Genomic DNA, 24,457 nt, shown 5'->3' on the forward strand with positions numbered 1-24,457 from the left:
GGATCTAAGATAGAATTCTCTAACAACTCATATCACCCAGTCAAGAAGCCAAGGTTGCATGTAGAGTTGGCATTTCCTTTTCTATTGGAAAACCGGCCTCAATACCATATACTAGAGTAAATGGTGTATTTTAAATTATCACTTTAAAAGTGGTATGATAAGCCCATAATGCTTCATATATTCACTCATCCCAATCTCAATGATTTTCAACAAATGTTTTAGTTAGAATAGTGTCAAGAATCTTATTGATAACTTCAATTTGTACGTGGGTATTAAATTTTAGATTTAGAAAGTTTGATATTATATAACTCAATCAATTCACATATAGTGTCATTGAGAAAACGAGATCCACAACCACTAACTAGTTCCAATGGACAACCAAATCTAGTAATTATGTCCGCATATAAAAATTTGGAAGCATCTGAAGCTCGATCGGTCTTCACTGGTTTAGCCTCTATCCACTTGGTAAAATAATCAGTACAAACTAAAATGTAAGGTTTAGATTGATATCTAGTTGGTGGGTCAATGGGTGCCACAAAATCAATCTCCCATTTTTGAAAAGGTTTTAGAGATACAATTCAAATAAATTGCAAATTGGGAAGTAGGTCTACCAGCTTGTTGACACTTATTAAACTTTATGCAAATGAATCCTTATAAACATTTGACCACCAATACCCTGATATTAGCACTATTCTTGTGGTTAATTTCCCTACAAAATGGCATCCACATGGCTCATCATGCAGTACTTTTAGAATTTGAGATGTCTTGTCTTCTCTTATACATCCTCTATACAATCCTTCTTGTGGAAAATAGTTAATTGTGAAGAAATACTCCCATTAGAGAGTAATGACAAGCTTGAAAAATAGCTTTTTCTTTTTGTACGTTGTAGCTTTATGGTGAACAATGGTAAGAAAATTATCTATATTGGCATACCAAATTAATTCGCTCGTAATACGAAACAAAGTGGCATCCGGAAGGTCATCAATAATATCATGTTTATTATCATCTATAAGAAATCGTGAAAGATGATCTACTAGAACATGAGATATCTTTCTTGAGTAACAACTTCAAAATTAAACTCTTGTAATCATAACATCCGATGAATAACTCTATCTCTCAAATAATTCAATATTTTTCAATAAATACTTCAATGCCACATGATCCATATAAAATTAAATATATTTTCCAATAGATAGTGTCAAAACTTATCTAGGATAAACATTCTTTCCCCGTTGTGGTATAGTTATACTCAAGACCTCTCAAAACTCGGGAATCCATCATGTAGAAATTGCATATATAGCACGTGGAAAAAAAAGAGGTATTTAAATAATTCCTTACCTATATATTTTCAAGTATTATATTACCCCTTATCTATGCATTTTTGTAAAAAAACTATCCCTGATGTATATGTTTTTGTAGAAACATTAACCCTTATGTATTAAAATTTTCACTTTTTTAATTAAAAACCCCTTTATGTAAGTAGATTTTTTTGTACATGTACCTAATTATAAATCTCTTATTTTGTTCACACATGATATCTTACATACATCTACATGGACTCCTTGGGTCCTCCATCCACATACAGAGTACCTCTTTCTTAATTGTTTAGTTAAAGGATCAACCACAAAAGCAAAATTAAAAATAAATTTTCTATCATAGTTTGCATATCCCAAAAATCCTTATGAATTAACAAATATTTTGAGGTGATTGAAACCCCTTAATCTTACAAATCTTATTATAATTCACAATAACTCTATCTCTTAAAATGACATGTCCATGTATGGCACATGATATTCAAGCCCTACTACCATAGTTCTTACCCCTTGTAGAGTTCCCAAGGGTCCTACTCGTCATTGATGAACTACACAAAGAACTATGTTTGTATGTTATACATTCTTCAACCCCAATTATTTCATGGTTTGCTTAGTCATAAGGCCCATGCAGATCCATCATTTAATTAAACTCCAATCATGCTATGATTACCTATCTTCACCTAGATAGTAGGTGCTTCTAAGTCCATAAGAATATATACTACTTGAACAAACCCCCATTCTCATTAGCATGCTCATTTGATCAAAACTTCCTTCTTTTTCCTCTATGACATACTAAGCTTTTAATATATTTTTCTTACATAAAGATGAGATTTCCACTAGCGTTGTAAGGTCTACTAAAAATTTACACTCTCCTATGGCATGCCATTAGTTAAAAATACATGTGTTCTCCTCCCTCTTCACTACAAAAGTGTGTAGTCATTCAAGGAAGGAACGATCCCCTTCATCATCTCTATCTTCCCTTGCAACTATACTTCAAGAGGGCTTTTGTCAAAGTACTAGTCCTCACATACTTCCTCTCGGGATTCCACAAATTCATTATGGACAGAGTCAATTTTTTCTACCACTCTACTAACATTTTTAGGTTGTTAATAACACGCATTTTAGCTGAAATTTATCGTAGTTAGGTAATTAATGTTCACTAACTTCCAATGTGTAGTCAATTAGATTGTTGTGTAGGTATCTAAATGGGTTAAAGACTAAAGGTTTAGGTATTCTTTGAGTTTACTACAATTTTTGTGGTCTTTATTTTGTGCACATCTACACAAAGTACTCTCTCACTCTCTATGCTAGTTTTCTATAAAGTTATCTTTTTTGGAGATTGAACTACAAAGCCACCCTATGCACAAAGGTCTACATGTGTAGTCAATAGACATCCTAATCTCTAAAAGAGTTTCAATCATTTTCCACTTGATGCAATTAGGGAGGTCACTCAACCAAGTCAAATACATTAATCTAAGTTTTCTTGAATACTCACACATGTAAAATATATGCACCGAGTTTCCCCATATCCTAGCTAGTGTACCTATAATGAATGCACCAAAATGATGCATCTTCCAAGTCTTATGTACTCCAGTTTGATACCACAGTCACTAACAAAATCCCCTCTAATGTCTCTACTAAAGTGCTCTAAAATTAGTTATAACACCTATTGTAATAGTATTTATAATTCAATTAATCTCTTAAGGTCACAGTCTTTCTTCTTATCCACCCTTCTCAAAGAAGTGCTACCCTGCTTTTCATCGCTCGATATAGAGATGAGCACTCCCACCTGCAAGAAGACCACACCCTCTAGTAATTGCAAGAACCCATTTTAAGATACAAAATCCCTTGATCAGACCCCTTCAAACATGCCTCAACCCAAGCCTATTGAAGCTTCCCTATCTAAATGTAGCCCCGCAACAGAAAGGTATACTCAAAAAGGTGCTTTGCTAGTCTATCTTGTCTGAGCAATTCATGCTTGTATTTATGGTTATGTCAATGCATGCATTTCAGTATGTGTAGAAAAACTAACTTTTCCCTCATCTTATTTTCCACATCATTAGAGTATTCAAAAATATTCCAATTTTGTTACTTAGCATTGGAATTACATTAGGAGTATGGGCTAAGCATGGAGGGAAAGCTTCCCAAGAACCTCACCGACAAGTCCTTGCCACCTGATCAGTGGCTCACTATCTTCAAGGTGCCTAAGAAGAAGAATACCAAGGTCTTTCTCCACATGGTGCACAACCACCTCTATGAAGCTTGTCACCTCCTTTATCAGAAGTTATATCATTCTACCTTCTCCAATAGTGAACTCATGACCCAGTTTGCAAGGGGCTTTGCATATGAAAACTATGCAATAGCCAAAGAAAAACCTAAAAGCCATAGGATTTCATGGGTAATGTTGTCATGGTGGCATGGTCTTGGAGAATGTCAAGTCACAGAAGGGGGGTATGAATAGTAAAGTGATGAGGTTCATGATGGATTATGGTGTGCATGTTTTAACCAGACAAAAAGACTTTGTTGTGGACTCCTATGGTCCTACTGCATCCAATCTCCCTTTGAAACAAATTGAGAGTGCATACCAACCCATGTACACAGATTGAGTGGATCAAATTGCAAATGAACTAAGCCCATGGAACTAAAGCAAATGTCCCTTTTGCTAAATTTGTCCTAGTAGAAAAGCATGATTTATGGCTACACAATGAAGGTAGTTACTTAGCTTGCGCTCCAATTATTGTAGAGATGGAGAGACTCAAAGTAGACCTGTAGGTATTGAAAGCATCTCCATCATATAATGAAGGTCTTATTGTCCAAAAGGAAGCTGAGATTGGAGTGTTGATGAGGGTACTTTTTATGGGTGGTGTCTTGACTAATGCTGCAAATATGAAGGAGGAAGTGTTTGTCATGTAGGTACTAAACTCCTACATTTCTAAATTTTTGTGAACATTGAGGTGCTTACACCACTTCAATGTTCTTAGACACTTGAAAGTTTTATAGCACTTGAAAGTTCTTGAAATCACTTGAGAGACTTAGAGCTCTTGAAAGTGATTAGAGTACTTTAAAGTTCTCAAACCACTACCAAGTGCATGAGGCCTAATAACACTTAGAGAGTTTCCAGACACTTTATACCACTTTGAAGTGCTCAAAAGTGCTTGAAAGTGCTTAGAAATATTAAAAAGCTTAATAGTGCTTCAAAGTGTTTCAAAGTACCTCAAAGTGCTTCAATGTGCTTTAATGTGCTTCAAAGTATTTCAAATTGCTTCAAAGGGCTTCCAAGTACTTGAGATTACTTGCTAATTCTTCTCCTTATGAGCATTTCTAGGCACTTTACATCACTTTGAAGTACTTGAAATTACTTTAAAGTACTTCAAAGTGCTTCTCATTATGAGCACGCATGTGCTCTCTAGCCCACTTCGAAGTACTTTCAGGAACTTGAAAGTGTTTCAATGTGCTTCCAAGTGCTTGAGATTACTTGAAACACTTCTTCTTAAGAGCATTTGCAAGTACTTGTTTGACATCACTTTGAAGTACTTGAAAGTAGTTCAAAGTGCTTCTCTTTATAATCATTCCCAAACACTTCACCACTCTAAAGTAATTGAAAGTTTTTGAAAGTGCTTCAATGTGCTTCCAAGTGCTTGAGATTACTTGAAAACACTTCTTCTTAAGAGCATCTACAAGAACTTGTTTGACACCACTTTGAAGTACTTCAAAGTGCTTCTCTTTATAATCATTCCCAAACATTTCACCACTCTAAAGTACTTGAAAGTTTTTGAAAGTGCTTCAATGTGCTTCTTAGTGATTGAAATTACTTAAAAATGCTTCTTACGGAAAGTACTTTTGTGCACTTCAAAGTATTTTTTGGTGCTGAAGGGCACTAGAAAGCGCTTTAAACTGATAGTGCTTGAAAAGACTTCAAGCTTCATGGTTCTGCAATCCTTTTTTTTTCCATATTGCACAGACAACAATTCAAGAAATGGATAGGGTGCTACGTGAGATAAGAAGGCACTCCTCCTTCATGAAGGAGGAGTCCTGCAAATTCCTAAAGAGAGAGGGCAAGGCCCGTCTAGTTCCTACTCCACCTTCCAAGCATGTCTTTGATGGGAATGGTATCATGCTAGCTAGGGTGGATGAAAGAGAAACATCGTGCACACAAGTGAGTGTGTGTGGCTAGACTATCACTCAAGAGAATTAGGTTCCAATATCAATTAACTTGGACTCATAAACACAATCCTGAGTATTTGCTAAGCCACCACAAGTTGACCATGAACAAGGGAGATGTAATGCAAAATAGGCTTGTGTTTATTCATTCATGAAATGAGCTTTAAGTAGCTCTACAACTTTGTATCACAGCATGTGAGATAATTCCACTCTTCTCTCCTTGACTCACACTTTACAATCCTCCCCTTGAGGTTTGAACTAAGGCAAAAATATTGAAGATGCAATATCCACACATGATGATAAGCTGGTATTCACACATGATGAAAAAGCCACACAAGTTGATAAATTCACATAGGTTGGTAAATCCACATAGGAAAAAGTCCTCCCCTTGAGAGGCTTCATCTTCAAAGTATGTCATCATAGAAGACAAGGTTGTTCTCGCCTTCTTCTTCTTTGTCTTCTACCATGTGAGCTGAGCCTTTGTTAGGTCTCTTTCCTTTGTAGCTTCTATTGTTGCTTCTACGTTTGCTGCTTTCTCCATTACTACTGCCTCCGTTTGAGTAGCATCGAGAAGGAGGGTGTCCCTTCTTACCGCATTTTTTGCAAGTTTATTTTGTGTGGCAGTATTTTGCTACATGTCCCATTCTTCCACATTCATAACACTTTCTTCTAGTTGATGATGTCAATGGTGAATACCTTCCCCTTGAGGATGTCGTGACAAAAGCCCCTCCTGATGATGTTAATGAACCTTTTTGCTTTCTTTCTTCTACTTGGATTGAGTTGATGTCATCTTGGAAAGGTGGAGCTGGTTCTTTTTCTTCAAGAATTGTGACTAAGTGGTCATAAGAAGGTGGAAGTGCACTTAATAGTACGGCCACTTTGTCATCTTCTAGTACTTCGATCTGGATGTAAGTGAGTTGCATGACAATGCTCTTAAGCCTATTTACTAGGCTAGCAATGTCCTCCCCTTCAGTGATAATGATCTTGTGAAGTTGTCTTTTGAGACTAACTTCACTTCTTTTGGCCCTAGCTTCAAAACTGATCTCTAGAACACGCCAAGCTTCATGTGCATGTTTGCTTTTGTCTATGAAATGCACATAGTTGTCATGCAAGGAAGTGATGATAATTCCTAATGCTTGTTCGTCCTTTGCCAAATTTTGTGCCCTTGCTATGAGTGTGGATGCCCTAGTGTGCACTCCATCAAGTTTGTTTTGTTGCTCTAAGGCAGTGTTGATGACATACCACAAACATTATTTTCATGAGGTATCCTCTTAGCTTTGTTTGCCAAGTGTGAAAGTCCTCCCCATTGAATTTTTCTATTCCTTTCTTCCCCATTTGTGCTAATAGAGGGCTCTTAGCTTAGGAAACTCTCCTAGCCAGTGTTTTCCTCTTTACACAAAGCACAAAAATTTGAAATTTATTTGAAGTTTTTGTGCTTGGCTGGGTTCATTTCATTGCAAGTTGAGAGAGAGAGAGAGAGAGAGAGAGAGAGAGAGAGAGAGAGAGAGAGAGAGAGAGAGAGAGAGAGAGAGAGAGAGAGAGAGAGAGAGAGAGTGTGTGTGTGTGTGTGTGTGTGTGTGTGTGTGAGAGAGAGAGAGAGAGAGAGAGAGAGAGAGAGAGAGAGAGAGAGATAGAGAGATTTTTCCGTGTCGAAGTGAAGCACCTCTTCATGGGAGTGAAGCTCTTCATGAATTTTTGATTTGGAAAAGATTTTATTTGAAATTTGAAACACTTTGAGGGCCGCTTGAAAACAGTTTTAAAATGCTCTTCCTTCTCTTTAGTGCCTTTTCATGGTGTGTCTTGGTAGCCTCCGGTTCTTTGATGATGTTGAGTGAGAGCTTGCCTTAAAGGCCTTGGAGATTTAGAGGGTCGGGCCAATGGCTGTGGGACAACACCTCTATGAGGGGCAAGACAGGCAGGCCGGGCAGCATCCAGGTAGCGCGGGAAAACAGGCAACGTCTCGGGCAGGCAAGGTCAAGTTGGGCAGGCACGGGCAAGCGCGCACAGGTGGATTCTGACTTTAAAGGTCAATCGATCGTTAAGGGTGCCAGTTGCGGCCAGTCCAGCTGGAAAGAGGGAGTACGGGCGATCACTTTATCGTCGGACAGATTTGAACAACACAAAGTTGCCAATTTCTGATAGGTCAGACCCAACGAAATGTTTCAAAAGAGCTTTGGGATCCTTTTTACATCCACCCAGTGGGCACCCAAATTCGGATTGGTGTGTGTGGACCCTCAACAGGGGTTGACCCTGATTAATAGGGGGCTCCCACCATGTCTTTATTTTCAAGCCAAGAAAAGGTAACAATGCTTAATAAGTTGGTGAGCATTTAATGCAAAAATCCACCCACACACATAGCTTTTGGTTGTTACTACAGACACACAATGTACAGAGAATGAACAAAAATTAGCTTACAAACATTGACAATTTTAATCAGTCTTGTGGCTATTTAAGCATGCACAAGCTCATCGAAAAGCTCAGAAAGAGTACTATGCACACACGTAAATCAAACGTTCCAATTGTGTTGATATGAGAAGATTTGGGCACTTTATGGGAAGGTGAGTATTCAAAGAAAAATCAAATTGCAAATTATATCTCAAAATAATTACCTCTAATCATTAGCTAGGATAGTGGCAATGTAGATGTGCCCAAATCCAATGCTAAGAGACAATTAAGAATGAATTTAATTATGCAAAATCCTAATAGAGATTAGAGAAAACTAATCACACAAAAGTATAGCAAGAAACCTAGCTTAGCATATCTTGGTGCTCTGATACCACTTGATGGGAATGGGATCATGGTAGCTAGGGTGGATGAAAGAGAAACATCGTACACACAAATGAATGTGTGTGGTTAGGTTATCACGCAAGAAAATTAGGTTCCAAGATCAATTAACTTGGACTCATAAACATGATCTTTAGTATTTTATAAGCCATCACAAGCTCACCATGAACAAGGGAGATGTAATGAAAAATAAACTTGTGTTTATTCATTCATGAAATGAGCTTAAAGTAGATCTATAGCTTTGCACCCCAGTAGGTGGAATTCCACTCTTCTCTCTTTAAGGCAAAGATCACACTTTACAGTCTAGAGTGTTGATATTGTTATGATTGGTGGAAATTGTGTGCTCTATGGACAACTGCTTTCACGCAAACGTGCAATCGGGGTTTTCGCCTATTGTGTGTCCACAAGTACTATGCCTTCTACTTTTTTTTGGTCTAAGCAATTGAACCCAAGTGCATTGTACCAGACTATCAATGGAAGATACATGTTATAGTAAGATGTTGGGCACTTGGGAATGTGTATGACAAGCCTGCAGGTAAGTTGGTGATTTCATAGAACATGAATCCTTCTACTTTGTTATGTGTACTAAATGTGTGCTATGTTTATAGTGAGCCAGTAGGCTGATGAGGGATGTGACCCAAGTGCTTCCACATCGTTCACACACAATATGGACAATTTCTTTGACCTAGATGCCATGCTAAGGAAGTACAAGAACTTTGAGGGGGGGAAAAACTGATGAGTCTGGTGAAGGAGAGATGCTCAAGGAGACATATTTCTCTACAAGAAACCAAGGTAATGTTGGTAATCTTTGACTCATGGTTAGAGTGTTCATTGTGATCACCATTTACTACCCATGCTCCTAACTTCCTTACTATAGCAAAGCCATGTATTGATGTCGATAAGGGTGACACTATTTCTGAGGGAGAGGATCTTGAAATGTAATCAACCCTATAATTTGTTGTAGGGGAGCTGTGGAAGAAAAGATGAGCTAGCTTGGGACCCCAAAAAGTACTAACATGCTTCCCCCCAAAACCAGAGCATGCAAGAAGCTTTAGCTTCTTGCAGCTTTGTATCTTTTTTTCATTCTATTGTACTATCTTCCAACAATATAATAAATAAGTGTTTCCTCTCGCTTTGTGTTCATGTGTCCTATAGTTAAAATTCATGTCATTGGCTCAAAATCCCAATCACCCACTAATGAGGTAGAGCGCATTGATTGCAAAGTTCCTTGCATCTTGGGGTGCTTCAATGACCATGGGGATTTGGCAGTCATTGTTGACTCCAACAATGTACTTGCTTGTAGGTACAATAAGTGTAAAACAAAGCTGCCCCCAAATGTATCAACGTTATACTTTACCAAAATAATAGAAGATGAGAACATTACCTACTACCTACAACGGATACAGAGATTTTATTATTTGCACTAAGTCAGGTAGGAGGTGTTTTTGTGGACCTCGCTCACTCATAGAATCTATAAAATGCTATTAACAAGTTCCTATTGACTTAGGCCAAGCATTGCTTGAGTGGTTGGCTCTCACAAAACACCTACCATGTTAGCAGTTGGATTTTGTGAACCCTTCAAATCCAATGTACTTCAAAAACCTAGAAACTTTTTGGTATCTTTTCCCTAGGTTCAATAAGTCAAACACATTAGTGCTAGATGACTTCATTTATAATATGTACCTCAATGATCCTTCTTGCTAAGTGATTATTCCTGAGTTGGAAAAGAAGGGGCTGAGATTTCTTACAGAGTGAAAACAGTTAGTGAGAGTCCATTTGATGCCATGAAGGAGGCTCTTGCACAATGGAATTGGGATATTGCGGATTTAAAAGTATGATCCCCTAATGGCCCATTACCTCTCCAAAAATGCTAAAAATGCCCCCGACCAACCTCCTACCATAGCTAACTATCAACACCCAAGGAAGAGAAAATTCCTAGAGTAGACACCCTGTCTTGACATCTTCTATATCTCACTACATTTAGCTAACTCCATGTGTGGCTAATTGTCTTTGTATGTAAACCTTCATTCATAACAACTATGATGAATCCATCCTTGTATAGGAATGTTTTTATGTTGATGTCTACTTGATTCATATCTTGAGTGTGTTGTAAAGTATTGATCAACCGGTGTGAACGTACTTTCAAGTAGTACAAAGTGCCTAGTTAATGCTTTCAAGTGGTTGCAAGAGAATAGCAAGTGCTCAGAAGTGCTAGAAAGTGCCTATCAGTTGGCATGCAAATGGTTTCAAGTGGTGCTTAGTGTTCTATAAAGTGATGGTCAAGTGGTGTGGACATACTTTCCGGTAGTCCAAAGTGCCTAGTTAATGCTTTCAAGTGGTTGTCAAGAGAAGAGCAAGTGATGAGAAGTGCTAGAAAGTGCATATCATCTGGCACCCAAATGCTTTTAAGTGGTGCTTAGTGTGTTGTAAATTGCTAGTCAAGTGGTGTGAATGTAATTTCAAGTAGTACAAAGTGCCTAGTTAATTCTTTTAAGTGGTTGTCAAGAGAATAGAAAGTGTTGAGAAGTGCTAGAAAGTGCATGTCATCTGGCACCCAAATGCTTTCAAGTGGTGCTTAGTTTATAATAAAGTATTGGTCAATTGGTGTGGATGTACTTTCAAGTAGTACTACAAAGTTCCTAGTTAATGCTTTCAATTGGTAGTTAAGAGAAGAGCAATTGCTGATTTGTGCTGGAAAGTGCCTTTCATCTAGCACTCAAATTCTTTCAAGTGGTGCTTATTGGTGGTGAAGTGTTGGAAAAGTGATTTCAAGTGGTTTAATAGTCTAGTGTTAAAAGTGTTGGTAAGTGGGTGAAAGTTCTTATCAAGTGAACTAAAAAAGTCCTCGAGACAAATTTCAAGCATAGGTGAGTACAAAATTTGGGCAGGCTATGAATGATCGCATAGAGAGAACTTACAAGTTCTCCTCTAGGGGCATGCTATTATAGATTTTTTCAAATACATCATTTAACATATCATATAGATTAGGTCACCTTCCCTCAAGCACATTGGAAACCTAATGCATCATGCCAGGTGGGAGTAGATAAGAGCAGTGGGCTTGTTGTCCAAAAGACATAGGTATCATCTCACCCATTTACCTTGTTGTAGAATAGTCCCTCAATGACAAATGACTTTTTCTTAATATGGTTGTGTCATTCGTCTTCTCCATTGATCATTGATGCATGCATGGCAAAAGCAAGACAATAGTCTGCACCTTAGCCTATGCATATTTGTTTGACTATAGCAATTGACATAGTGAAAGTATCTAGACCCTTTGATGTGCATGCAATCTCATTCTTTGTCTCTATTGACATCACCAAGCGTCACCTCCCAGAATAAACGATCAAATTTATTGCCTATCTGTGGACATTGTTTTTGAGGTTTGCAACAAATCTTGAAGGGTTATGTAGCACCCATCCATCAAAGTTCAAGTTCTCATGTGTGAGAGCTCTTTTGAGCAATGCACCAGTCCCATCATGTTCACCCTTCCCATGGCCAGAACCAAACATATTATGCATCATCCTGATATTGGTCATATTGAAGAATTGGGCTACAAAATAGCATGGTTGCCTTGCTTTGAATTGTAAAGCAACAATCAGACCACACCCAATGTCACTTGACACTATAGCCTTGACTTTTCAGCCACTCATTCTGCAAAAGATAACTATGCTTCACAAACAAAGTGTCATGTGTCTTGTCATTAGAGATGTAGAAATGGGTCATCTTTTGAATGGCACCAAGCGCATCACATAAGTATGAAACATGAACAAAAATTGTGACCTGAGTTAAATACCAATGCATTGACTAAATCTCATTATGCACCTTGAAGGAGTAATTCTCTGCAAAATTCACTACAAACACCATTGCATTGTCAAGAAATTTATCCAAACACTCCTTGAATTGGTGAGCTTTCCATCTGTATATGTAGTTTTGTTTGATGAATTTCATTTCCTTGCTTTGAAGCAAGGAAGTCAAAGTGACCCGCCAAACCACTTCCTATGTAAGAACCTCTTCAAAAATCTTCACAGTCATTGGGATTTTATGTTACCTTTCTCATCCACTTTCTATGTAAGAACCTCTTCAAAAAGCTTCACAATCATTGTAGAGATATCATCACTTTATTCACTAGCACGACAAGATCCTTTCAATGCTACAATGTTTGGATGTTCCCAAAAGGCATTTTCTGTGGTGATACGCACTATCAATGGACTTTGGACACAATATAGACTCCCATAGGTCTCTTAAGCATGGAAATGTGGCACTGGATGCTATGCATTGTGTTGCTCCACCACCAAAATTACAAGCAACACACTTGCAAAAGCATGACGTTCCATGTAGCCCGTATCTTCCCTAGTTCATCTGATTGAATGTTTCCTTGAAGTATACAAGTTGAACATGGTATTCAGAATAGCAAGTGTTGCAGCCCTTCAACTTGTGTACGAAATATGGCTTTAGAACCCCAAGCACCTAAGGGAGATCCTAATGTTAAGATGGCCCTCCTGGTACCGCATGTAGAAGTATCTCTGTGACGTAGAAGACACATTTAGAAATACCATGAAGTAATAGAAACTACTTGCAAGCATAGTAAAAAACACATCTGAGTAACTGTAAGATACACTTATAATCACTTTGAAGCACTAAGAAGCACATAGAGTCACTTAGAAGCACATGATAGCACTTGGATGGACTTGTTTGCATTTTCAATTACTCAAAATAAATCATGAAGCACTCTGAAGCATCCAAAATCACTTTGAATCACTCAAAAGCACTTGGAATCCTTCATGAGCACTTGGATTTTGGAAGCACTTAAAGTACTCGAAGCACTTAGAAGCATTCAAAAGGCTTTGGAAGCACTTGGAAGCACTCAAAAATCTTTAGAAGAACTTCCAAGTACTTGGAAGCCTTTGAAAGATTTTTAAAGTGCTAAGAAGTAGTCAGAATCACTTAGTAGGCACATGGAGGTACTCAAAAGTACTTGGAATCAAAATTGAAGCACTTTGAGGCATTTGGGGAGTATATTGGAGGTTTGTAGGGCTTTGAAGCACTTTTTAGTAGTTGGGATTGAATGAAAGCACTTAGTGAGATGCACTTAGAATCCCTTGGATGCATGTAAACAGCTATAAATCTCTCTTAAGCACCATAGAGCATGATCAAGCACGTCAATGCACCAACAAGCATTATAAATCTCTGTGAAGAACCATAAAGATTGGCTAGGTACTATAATGCACTAACAAGTACCATTTGGAAGCAACTAAAAGCACTCAAAGGCACTAAGAAGCATTTTTAATCATCCATTAAGTTGGGACAAGTGCTATAAAAAATGGTAACGTACACGAATGGATTGTCAAGCATTTGGAATCATTATGGGACATTTAGAAACACTTATATACTCTCATAGGTAATCATGAGCAATTGGAATCATTTATTAGTCTCTATCAAGCACTATATAGCACGTTTAAGTACTATAATGGACTACCATACACATGAAAATAATTGGAGGCAGGTTCAAGCACCATAAGCATTTTGAAGATATTACAAACACATAGTAAAGCACCTAAATAACACTTAGTAAAGCAGTATGACACACTTTCAAGATGTTCGGCATGATACACCTGAGGTAAATCGAGTCGATGCATTGGATGCAGTACTTGCGCACTCTTGCCTATTATCTTTTGAACAACATCTTTCTTGTTTGTGGAAATGTGGGTTTCCACCGACCAGAATTGAAACATAATTAACCTAATTTTGGTTGCTAAGGTCCTTCTTCTATGCAATTGATGGTGACAAGCATCTAAGCAAAGTGACCCCTCCTCCAAATTGCTTCTTACAAGCAAGTAGCTTCGTGAAAAGACAAAACAAGGTTGTCTTGTGTTGGCACATAGGTCAAAGTGATCCCACTTAGTGTTGAGAGCCTCTCACTGGCGTAGTGATAATGCACTTCAATGTGCTTTGTAAAACCATGGAAAAAGTAGCGCAAAAATTTTTAAGTGTGTTAAAACACATCAATGCCTATATATGGCAATAGATTACCCTTGGGAGGGATGGTATGAACAAGAGTTGACACTCTTTGTATAGGCAAGCACCATGCCCTATGTAGATTATTCCACAAAAGAGGAAGAAAGTCTAAATCTTTTCAACAAGCTTCAAACTCCTTACAAGGAAGTAGATTTGTAAAAAGATTAGAGGCAATGTTATCTTACGTTGGCACATAGACCACATTGATCTCTCTCATTAATATATCTTTCTCAGGGTCTCTCCCTAACATGGTGATAATGGACCTCAATGTGTTGGCACATAGGCCAAGATAACCTCTCCAACTCAGATCTCTCCCTAGTATAGTGATAATGCACCACAATTTTCTTTGTGAAAGCGTGGAAAATTGGGTTTTCTTGTAGTTTCCAACATGCTTCAGCTATTTGTAAAGATTGAGGTGGAAAAATCTTGTCAAATACCCAAGTTAGTTATAAGCCATTTCGGTCATACATAGTCATTTGTAACATTGTAAGGTTCTTTCTAGTTGGTTTCACAACTAGAAGTGGTCACAATGGGTTTCTTCTTGTTGATCCAAGATTTGCATGAATTACCACCAAGCATAAGATTATAGGCTATGCAATAACCAACTCACCGGTGAGACTGCTTGAATGTCTAGCCTTGTAATGCATACAAAAGTGAGGCAACCAATAGCTGGCTAATAGAGGGTGAGTTCGAGTGTTCATTAGTAGCATGTAGACTTAGTTTTTAGCACACATCCATAGGTTTTAACTTGCAATCCTCACAACCAAACTATGTGATAATGTCTCAATAAACTTTGTTCAGCATAAAGCAACACCTCCATCGCACTTATGAAACCTTATCTAGATATAACAATGCAAATGCCTCAAATTTGACATTTCAAAAGTGGCACTCAAATCAGCCTAAAAAAATCAATACAACTCTTAATATGTCCTATGAGCTGCATGTCATAGACAACAATAATTAGCTATACATTGTCCTCGTGTTCTACATAAAAAGTTATCTTAGTTGAACTATCCTGCAAATTGTGTGCAATCAAATATGCATGTCTCATCTCATACCAAGCTTGTGAGCAAGCTTGATTTAAGCCCTACAAAGCCTTTTGTAACCTACATTTTTCACTTTCTTGCCATTTTGAACAAAATCACAAGGGTGGATTATGTACACCTCCTCATGCAAATCTCCATTCAAGAATGCAATCTTTCTGTCTAATTGATGTACAGTCAAACCATTATGAGCTATTAATGTACAAATACTATGAGTGGTAGTCATACAACAAGTGGGAGTAAAGGTTTAATTGAAATCAATGCCCTTTCCTTGGACATAACCCACTGCAATTTAAGTATTTCCTTGTAGAAATTAACACCGCTATCTAGCTTTTATTTTAACTTAAGATCTCACTACATCTTATGGTCTTTTTACCATAGCAAATCACACATGGATCATGCACCATTCTTCATAACATCATCATATTCACTTTGCATTGAAACCATCCAAGTTTTTGAATTTTGTGCCTCATCATCAAATGTGTTACCATATTATGGTAGTGATGTACACAGGACCACAAGGACATTTTTCTCCCTCTTAAGGAGGTCTATTCCCCCAGCGTATGAATACACCCATCACTTGAGGACAAGTTACAATAGGTAGACTCATGTGAAAACTCCAAGAGGGTAAACAGTCTCTCTGATATAAGATGGACAAGTTTTTTTTTTTTTGCTTTTTGTTTCTTTTACATGTTTTTAATAAAAGCAATAGGGTCAAGAATATCCATTCTAGACCGGAGTATGTATGAACATACTTGATATAGCATGGGCTAGTAAAAAAAGCATAACTACAAGAAAATTAAAATAAATAAATAATAGCAAGAGTATGACCAAAGGTTAGTGGACTAATCAAGAAAAGAGACTAGCATATCATGTGAGAATTAAGGTGGATTCACGATGGGATAAAAAATGCAATGTGTACCCTAAGGTGATAAGAGGTTTTGTAATGCTAAATTAATGAATAATTAACTGCAAGATGGACTAAGGTAGGACACATTTAATCTAGACCGTTGGATAAAAAAGTTGTGGGGGCAATGTCACAGAATCTAGTAATGTATGCAATCACAACAACATTAATAATGAAAAAGAGATTTTCATTAAAGTGGTTCTTTGAGGATAAGTTAAGAGTAGTGCGGTGCTGAATTCATAGCATCTTCTACACATTTTAACCTCACATCATGCACATAACTTAAAGAGAAACACATTAACATTGGCAGCTAGATGAGGACTGGATTTGCTTAGAGTCGACCCCCCCTCCAAAAGGTCATTGTGTTATAAATCCCTTGCAAGGAGATATTCTTCTTACAATATAAATCATGTGCTCTTATGGAGCTTCTTTGAATCCATGAAGATGATGAGCTTCATGATCCACTTAGATTCACATGGTGTAACCCTCCTTCCCAATCCATAAACACTCCAACGGGGAGAAAGAACTGCGGGGATGAAGGTAGATGAGAGGGAAGAAAGGTATGACCCATATGGTAGGCTTACTCCATGAGCAATCTTTTAGCATAGCTAGAATACTATAGAAGGAGATGAAGGAGGAGGAGGTTACCTCTCATGTGTGTACTTGCTTGGATTTTCATCCATAGCCAAGTTCATGAGCAAGGAGGCTATCTCTAGAGAACCCATGTGAGAGGGGGAGAGAGAGGACTTACTTTTCCCACCTTGGGCACACAGGAATGAGACAGGAGGGCTGAATTCCACACTAGGATCTCTTTCCCCCTTCCCTAATGGCCACATGTCCATCGCTAAGTGTTCAATGATTGGTTCATGCAAAATGGACCGATCATTCAAGTGGACCAAATGGGACATTTTTGAGCTTTGCATGACACGTGTCCCTCCTTCCATTCTTGAAAAACTCAATTCCTTCCCCTCTCCACTTGTCTTTGACTTGAACAAGACAAGCATGTGCACCCTTGCCAAAGTAACCCATAAAGCTTGTTTGAGCTACTTTGGACATGTGGCCTTTCCATTTTCAAAAAGGAGGACTAGAGTCAACCTTCTAAAAATGGGAGGGCTGAAGCAACCTTAGTCTTTAGCCTTTCCCTTTCTTTAAATCAAAACCTTAGACTTACCTCTAAATTAACTACCTCATGTGCAAGACCTTTGCACCATGCTTGGAGGCACTATGAAGCTTGCCCTGGACTAGAGTCAACCTACTAATTTTGGACCTGCTAAAATTAGGATAGACTCTGGTAAATATTAAATTTACCCTTGGGCTTGTGCTTCACTTCACTGCAAAACTTTAGTACTTCTCTTTGGAGGCACTATGAAGCTGGTCTTAAGAACCTGCTAGATTTAGACTTGTAAATTTAGAGTGACTTTGATAAATCTAAGATTTAACTTAAGGCTTCCCAGCCTTCATTCTTAGAGTCTAGTAGTTTTTTAATTATGTGTTAATTGATTGCAAAAAGGGGGAATTAGTTTTTAAAGATAGGGGATGAACATACAATTAAAGCTCAAGAAATGGATAGCAAAGCTCTTTTGATTTTTGCTATGACACTTTTGAAATGGGTAAAACAAGGGTGTGAAACTTTTCTGATCTTTGCTAATGAGGTACACGAGAAAATCAGTGATAAACAAAAAAAATGTAATCCAAAATACGTAGAGGAGCTCTTGCATGAATTTAAGGACGTGTTTCTTAATGATCTCCCTAGCATGCCTCTTTCTAGAGAGATAGATCATGCTATAGATCTCTACCTAGAAGCCACACCTTATTCAAGAGCACCCTATAGATTCAACATTGATGAACTTAAAGAACTAAAGCTACAACTTGATGACCTCTTGAAGAAGTTTTCTATTAGACTTAGTGTATTTCCTTGGGGTAGTCTTGTTCTATTTCAAAAAAAAAAAGATGGTACATATAGGTTGTGCATTGACTATAGGGGATTGAACGAATAGACCATAAAGAACAAATATCCTCTTCCTCACGTAGATGAGTTGCTAAGTTAGTTGGGTGGTGCTACAATATTTTCTAAGATTGATCTTTGTCTTGGTTATCATCAAATTTACATAAAACCCGAGGACATTCCAAAGAGTGCATTTTGTATGCAATATAGATATTATGAATTCACAATTCTTGCTTTTGGTCTTACTAATGCTCTAGCAACTTTCATGTACTTAATGGATAATGTCTTCCATTCATACCTTGATGAGTTTCTATGAAGTTTCATGAAAGACAACAAGCCTTCTTTTCTTATAGAAACAATGATGTAGCACTATAGCACTTCTACAAACTGATTCTAATTTTGAGTCTAAAGAAGATTGCACAAGTTCTTAAAGTGGTAAGAAGTGCAACTAAAGAGGAATTAGAATTGTCTAATTTCCTAAATGAGTTTCAAGATGTTTTATGTATAACATTCCTATATCTACCTCCCAAAAGAGGACAAGATGATCATAACATAGAACTTCTACCTGGTAGTTCACCTCCAAATAAACCTCCTTATTTAGTCCACAAACTCAACAAGAGGAGATTATGAGGCAAGTGAGCAAACTTGTGGAAAAAGGAGTGGTAAGGTCTAGCGCATCTCCATTTTATTCAACTAGAAAAGATAAAGGTTTTGTGTGGAATCTTGAATGTCAAGCTACTTTTGAAACTTTGAAGCCTAAGGTGGCTGAAACTTGTGTCTTGAATTTTTATGAAATGGACAAGCCTTTTGTTATGTCTTGTGATGCTAGTGGGAAACAATTGGGATGTGTTGGGCTCAAGAGGGAAGGGTAGTTGCATATGAATCTAAGAAATTGAGGAGACATGAATTGAAATATGCAACCCATGAGCTTGTCTTGTGTTTCACACAATGATTCTTATCATGCATCCATACAAATGATACATTTTGAAGCTATGTATAGTTACAAATGCCCAACTCCTGTTGATTTTCTTGATTCAAACAATAAAGTTGAGTTGTCACGCAAAATGCTTGAAAACATGGATAAAGAGTTGACTAAGATAAGGGGGCAAATACGGGAGGCAAAAAAGAGACACAAGAAGTACTATGACAAGAAACACAGGGTGGTAGAGTACAACCTTGGGGACATGGTTTCTCTTAAAGTCATTCCTAAAAAGTCTCATCTCATTCTTGGGAAAGACAAGAGACTCTCTGCAAGTTTTCCCAAACCATTCAAAATCTTGAAAAGGATTGGATAACTAGCTTACAAGTTGGAATTTATGTCTCATGTGAAAGTGTACCCTATTTTCATGTTACTTTATTGAAAAAGTATGTTCCTGATGCTCAACTCTAATCTCAAGGATGATGGAACCTTAACAATAGAGCCTAGTGTGATTTTAGATAGGAGAGTCAAACGTCTTAGTAGAAGTCCTAGTGAAGTGGGAGACTTACCTAGTAGAAGATGCCACTTGGATAGACCTTAGCATATTGTAGTCTCAACTCCTTCCTTCCAACTTTGAGGATAAAGTTCTTAAAAGATGGGGAGAATGTAATAGGCCCGATTCACATAATTTAAAAATTTAATTTATGCATGGACATAGTGTTCCAAAATGTGTTTCAAAAAATTTTGGATGCGTGGACAAAGTTTGGTTGCGTCCTTGACCCGTGTTTTGCCGGTACATTTTGACTACTTTAGGGATAGATCTAGGAAATGTTTTGTTTGTATAAAATGTTCTTCTCAAGCAGTAGGAAAAATTACTCTCTTTGACTGTCTCTTAGATTTTATTTCATGCCCGTTTGGTGCCCATAAAGTAGGTTACGGGGCTATTATGACATCTTTTTGGCCAAAACAAGGCTAAACCAAAACGGGAGGCTCTAATTGTGAGAAGCTCATAGAGAATCTAGGAGAATAGCTTCACACAACAATCGTTCAATTTATAGAGGTGAACGTTTTGATACCAAAATTGCTTACCAAAGTCCTTGCCAATTTTGAGTTATGAACAACCAAAAAGGGCCATTTTCTAACACTTATAATAAATAAATAATTTAATAATTTAAAAAAACTCACCCATCGAATCACTTTGCAATCGCGTTATTTTTGTCGTGTGCCTATTTTTGCAGGTTTCTTGAAGCGCAAGCCGACTTGGATTGTAAGTCAAAAATTGGCTATTTTCTACGCGCGCACGCTTTTTAATGCAACTCAAAACCTATAAAAGCAAGAATGCGGCTTGAGTTTGGGAGTACAATTGAGACTAAGATCAAGATTGCAAGTGCAATACTCTCCTGCATGTAGGCGAACTGAGCTTGGGGGTGTCGAGTGGTTCAAGCTCCCCACATCAGGGGGGTGCCCTATTGTATCAATCTTCCATATACACAAAGATATCTCTCTCTCTCTCTCTCTCTCTCTCTCTCTCTCTCTCTCTCTCTCTCTCTCTCTCTCTCTCTCTCTTTGTTATCTCTTTTGAAAGTTGAGTTTTTGTTTATGTTATGTCTGCCTCGGTTTGTGTGACATGAACACACATTTGTAGTAGCGATAGATTTTGGTAGAGTGACTAACTTTATAGCATCCTCTTAGGTAGGCCTTGTATGAGACAACTAAAGATGCTCCACAATTGGGGTTATGATTACGGGTACCTATGTTGAGGTAATCACCACATGCATAAACATCCGCAATCACACTTATTAAGATGTTCAAAGGACACTAGAAGGAGGTTTCAACTTGGCTGCAGTAAAGGGTGACTAAACCTAACTTAAACAAAACCAAATGGCTACATATGTGCAAACAAATTTATAAGTCCACATAAAGGGAGTTCCTTTGCTTGGCTCCATGCATTCTTTCTAGCAATTCATGAGGAGGCCAGACGTATGTGTTATAGAAGCCTTTCCCTGATGATGAACTTGAACCTCATGAATGGGGACAAATGCTAGAACGAGAATCTCTCTCTCCTTTTTGTACATCAATCTCTCTCCTTTCTCTCTCTCTCTCTCTCGTTGTTATCTCGTTCTAGCCACAATTGATGTAGGGTAAAGGGGCCAATATAAGGCCATGTAAGAAAAAAATAGTATTTTTGGGGGGGATTTTTCATATCCGGTCAGATTTGAAATTTGAAGAGTGCATTCAATTCCTCATGAAAAGAAGCATTAGATGATATCAAGATTGATATTTTTTTGATTTTGCCTCAGCACTCTATTTTAAAAAGCGTAATTCTGAGGGCTTTTTAGAAAACAGAGACACTCGAGCCCCAATAATAGTACACTTTTTAGCAAATCAAATGTGGACACCTAAGCAAGATTCCAAGCATATTCCTTTTTTTTGTCTCTCTTTTGGGGGTGGAGCCGTCTTCCTTTTGGGGGGTGGTTCCTTATTGGCCCCTTTACCCTATGTACAAAAAGGGTCTCTTGGGCTAGCTTTGTTGACAAAGAATGTTATGACCATCACAACAAAACGAAAGACATACGTGCAATTTGTGAGACTAGGCCTATGTAGTTTTCTATTCACCATAAGAGGTGTATGCTAGAACGCTACGATAGCATACAATGAAGAAGAAAAATTTCAACAATTCTTGTGAACATTCGGAAGCAATCGGACTGTGGTTGAGAGACATAACACAGCCAAAAGATTCGGAAGCAATCGGACTGTGGTTTTTATTTTTCAAATAAAATAAAAACCACACAAGCGAATATGTTGCTGCCTAAGGCAAGAGAACAAGGCTAAGAAAACACAGCCTAATTGAATGCTCGTGACTAAAATAAAATCAGGATACCTTTTGAGCATCAACGAACAAGATTGTAACAAACACAAAATCTCTAGTAAGTACCTTAGCTGTGGAATTAGGTGCCTTCGTTGTGCTGCCAGAATTAGGTGCCATGGAGTGCTCTTACAACGCTTATGGTCCATAGTGTTCACAAAAAACCCCTTTTTCCCAATCGATGGAAGAAAGAACCACTCTCAAAAAAATCAATCGATTTTAGGTCGAGAATCCTCGAGATTATATAAACAAGTTTTAAAAGTACCGTGAGCAAAGCTCTAGGGTAGAAGAGCCAGTTTAGGGACAAGTAGCTTAAAAAGAATAATTTTGGGGGGATTTTATAAATCTTATCATTTTTGAGACGTGAAAAATTGCATTAGATTTGTCACGAAAAGACGAATAAAATGATACCAAGATTGGTTTATTATTTTATATCAATGTTTAATTTTTATAAACTCAATTATTGAGACTCTTTTAGGAATTAGGGACAACCAAGCCCTAGTTTTGGTACACTTTTTAGCAAATCACAACGGGACACATCAAGAATATTTCAAGCATATTGCCTCTGGGTGGGTAAGTTTTCCTACTAGAGATAGTACCGCCCAACCGAGCTTTTTGGCCTGCCCATGGGGGGGCCCTTTGTGTAGTGTTTATTTGGATCAACTTATGGCAAGGATACGAGAGATTTTTGTTCCTCTTATAGAATTTGGCCGTGCAAATTTTCAAGTGTAACCTGGTTTTGTGCATTAAGTACATGCACATTTTCCTTGCGCTCGTGTTTGTGCGCCTTAGGCCTGAAAATTGAAGGCCTACCTTGAATTTCAAAGTGGAAGGCCAAAATTAGCTTTGGCCTTCAACATTACGGGAAATATTTTTTGGCGTTCATTTTTTGATAAGCGCTCTTTTGGAATCCGACGAGCAGATTCCAAAAAGATCTTTTCCTCTTCTCAACTTTATTCTCTCTCTTGATCCTCCGCCGGACTCTCTCTCTCTCTCTCTCTCTCTCTCTCTCTCTCTCTCTCTCTCTCTCTCTCTCTCTCTCTCTCTCTCTCTCTCTGATTTTCCCCTTGGCAAACACACCTTGATCCCACATCGTCATCACCATCACTTTTGCTCCTTTTTTCTCTCTCTTGATCCTATGTCTGTCTCGGCCTCTCTCTCTCTCTCTCTCTCTCTCTCTCTCTCTCTCTCTCTCTCTCTCTCTCTCTCTCTCTCTCTCTCTCTCTCTCTCTCTCTCTCAGATTTTTTCCAAGCAGAGTAGATAAAATAATCATTACTTCCTTACTGATGTGACACCTCAAGAGCCTCATACCCTGTGTGTGTGTGTGTGTGTGTGTGTGTGTGTGTGTGTGTGTGTGTGTGTGTGTGTGTGTGCGTGTGTGTGTGTGTGTGTGTGTGTGTGTGTGTGTGTGTGTGTGCGTGCGTGCGTGTGTCACACACAAGGAGAAGTATACACCTAAATAATTTACATCAAGATTATTGCTAGCAAAAAGAGAGATAGAATGATTTATAAACCAAGATAATCCAACACATCTTTGCCAAAGTTCCATCTCCTACCCAATCCATATCAACTTCGCCAGCTACAATACATGGCGAAAAATGTGTCACAAAAGCAATCATGGGGCCTTATTCTAAGTTTGGATATTATGTGCGTTCACGGCTAAGAGCATTGTAGACATGTACTTTGCTTAGCACAGGTTGATGTATGAACATGTTTTCATTTTGGATCAATCGAAGAACTCTTAAGAACATGAAGTATAAGTGCTTGCAAGCCAAATAAGATTTTTTATTGGCCTACATGTCACTGAAATCAGGGCATGTGCAGTAGGGTTCATCCTTGATGTGCACCTCATGCACCCCCGCATGTCCATCTACTATCTGATGCTCAACCTTGAAGATTTCATGTGCTTTGTCTACAATACATTTCTCTTCAATCACCTTAGCCTTTAAACAAAGAGCGAGACCATTTTTCTTAGATGGCTCCTCTGAAATGTAAGTCCAAAATTTGACTCTTATGCCATTTCTTAGTATTGAACCATTGCTACCTGCTTTTGTTGAAGCGGAAGAGAAATCAACTCCATCCTTGGGAGGAGTTCGCATTGTTTTTTTACTCTCTCAATCTTTTACAGTTGTCTGCACTTGAAATCCTCCAACCAGTACCTCAACTTCTTCATCAGTGAGATTTTTTCCTAGATCAAACAGTCAAATTGTTGGAGGAGGAGTTGGCCTTGCTTCTATATTATGATCCATCACATAGCAATGAATAACATGTTTAGAACAAAACCAAAACCATTGTCTGAGTTGCCCATTTGTATTTTTTCTATAGTCCTCAAAGGATGGTGCAGGAGTCCCTTTACTACATGCCACTATATTTGTCCATATTTTTCCATCGCTGGGGGTGCCACTGCATGTTACACAAATGCCGAGAGGGGTTCTTCAAATCTCCCATATAGCTTCATTGAGCTTTCATTCCAAAATACAAAACTTTGTCTTCTCTTTGGAAT

Source organism: Adiantum capillus-veneris, chromosome 2, assembly GCF_014529385.1.
Source record: "Adiantum capillus-veneris isolate H3 chromosome 2, ASM1452938v2, whole genome shotgun sequence".
Lineage (NCBI taxonomy): Eukaryota > Viridiplantae > Streptophyta > Polypodiopsida > Polypodiales > Pteridaceae > Adiantum > Adiantum capillus-veneris.